Below are 2,368 nucleotides of genomic sequence, written 5' to 3'. Positions count from 1 at the left end.
TAATTACTAGTTTAGCCCTTAGTTAACCCTAATGCATCCCCCTAATTTCCACTATAAATACCCCATTAGTCTAATTAGAAGAGCATGTTCTTCTTATCAATTCTTAGGGTAGTTAATACCAATCAAATCTCTCTTTAGTTTTGTAATCAACAATTAATCAAGTTTTAATACAAGTTTTATTTCCTTAATCTCTCTTTTGTTCATCCTTTATTTTGGGTAATTAAAGATTATTTGGGTTATTATTGGGAGATTGACAACCTCTCAATCAAGCATCAAGTACTTCTTTTATCTTTGCTTTATTATTGGAATCATTAGTAGGTATAATCCTCTTAATCCCTTTTTAATTATTGTTAATTACTTTCATTTATTCATCATGTTTCCTTTTGTTGGTATGATTGACAACCTTGCTAGCATGATCAACATGATAATGAGTGAGTAGTGACCTAGCTAGGGTTAATGGGTAATTAGGGGAAAACAACATGGGGAATGATTCATGCTTAAATTAATATGCTTTCATGGTTTATTTGCTTGCTTGTTTTGATCTCAACTCATGCACATGTTATGTTTGATGAAATGCGAGCCTATGAATCCTTGTATTTTTTACCAATCACCTATCTTTTCAATGAGACTTGTAAGACATAAACCAACTCGAGTCTCATTAGACCATGCATGTTATTGAGCAGGGAAGATTAAGTCGACTTGTAGGTGTTGTACAATCTAATCGATTCGGCTCCAGGACCCAAACTTTTCTAGGATTGTAAGATATAACCCAACTCAATTCATCACAACAATAATTTCTTGCTTATAATTTGAGAACATGTTTGTATGATCAATTCCCATGATTCCCCTATGACCCCATGACACCCTAGTGCTTTTTATCAATTGTCTACACCCCTTTAATTCATCTTGCTTGTTTATTTCCATTGCTATTTTTGTTTAGTGACCTTCTACATCAACCCAAATTGTGACACCCCTAAGACACCACTAGTTTCAATAGAAATCTCATCTCAATTCCCGTCCCTTGGGATCCGACCTTTACTTGCCTCTTTACTAATTGTAGAGTTGTTTGTGAAACTATAAATTGTGTTTTGATTCGGACGTGACCCAACGACCACATCTATTTAATTGTGAACACGAAACGGACCGATAAAAAATGGCGCCGTTGCCGGGGACGGTGTTAGCTTGACTTCGATTTTCTTACATTGTTATTAGTTGTGTCTTTCTTTGCCTTGGGGAAGTAAAACTCCTCAAGGTTTGTTCTAATTATTTTCAAGTTGTTTGATATTTTGCATGTCTAGAAGGTCACAAGGTGATTTGTTACCTTTTGATCGTGAAATTGAAAGAACTTTGACAACCAATAGGAGACTTGCTAGGAGGAATTTGAGAGGTATTGGTGAGGTTGTAGATATTCAACCAACTATTGAGTTCATCAACTCTTTTGCAAGAGAAGGTGAGGAGAACCCATTACAAAATACCCCACAAAATCAACCTACAATGCCTAAGTTTTCATCACATTCCCTACCCACCGAGGAGAACCTACCCAATGGTACTCCCACACCACAACATCTAACCGGAAATTTTATTGCTAAATCCGCCTTTATCCAATTAGTCGAAAGGAGCCAATTTGGGGGGATACCTAGTGAAGACCCTCATTCTCATATGGAAATCTTTTGTGACTATTGTGATGCGATTTCTCAAACCGGTGTAACTCAAGACCAAATTCGATGGGTCTTATTTCCTTTTTCTCTAATTGGCACCGCGAAACAATGGTTGAAGGGCCTTGATAAGGCCACTCTCGGAATTGATTCTTGTAAGAAGTTGGCTCTAGCTTTCTACAAAAAATTCTACCCACCGGAAAAGACTAACATGCTAAGAGCTCAAATTACGGGTTTTAAGCAAAGGGATGAAGAATCTTTGTATGAAGCTTGGGAGCGGTTCAAGGGAATTTGTCGCTCTTGTCCTCACCATGGACTTAGCGAATGGTTCTTGGTACAACAATTTTGGAACGGTCTATATGAAGATTCAAGGAACATTCTCAACATGGGATCAAATGGAATGTTCACCGAAGTTGATGACAATCAAACATGGAACAAAATTGAGGAAATGGCGGTCCATAACTCACAATATAGTAGACCTCGCAAGGCTACTAGAGGAGGAAAGCATGAAGTGGACTCCGTTACTCAATTGGGTGCTCAACTTAGTGCCCACATTGACACAATCAATTTGAAGTTTGAAAAAGCTATGGCTAGACTTGAAGAAGTCTCAAAATCACCAAAGCATCATGTTAATGCCATGACGGCATCCTCATCAATCCCAAGTGGGATATGTGAGAGTTGTGGAACTTTGGGACATGACCAAAGTGAATGTA

General features: G+C 37.8%; 1 non-coding gene across 1 annotated transcript; it reads right to left on the bottom strand.

Annotated features, from left to right (window-relative positions):
* Window positions 1-1,866: 1,866 nt before the first annotated feature.
* On the bottom strand, window positions 1,867-1,973 carry LOC141617894 (small nucleolar RNA R71). The gene has a single exon (XR_012531236.1). It is a non-coding gene; the product is annotated as a small nucleolar RNA R71 (small nucleolar RNA).
* Window positions 1,974-2,368: the final 395 nt, after the last annotated feature.

The sequence above is a fragment of the Silene latifolia genome, chromosome 1 (genome assembly GCF_048544455.1).
Source record: "Silene latifolia isolate original U9 population chromosome 1, ASM4854445v1, whole genome shotgun sequence".
NCBI classification, from domain to species: Eukaryota; Viridiplantae; Streptophyta; class Magnoliopsida; order Caryophyllales; family Caryophyllaceae; genus Silene; species Silene latifolia.
The sequence above is the reverse complement of the archived record's forward strand: the minus strand, read 5'-3'. Positions and strand labels throughout refer to the sequence as shown.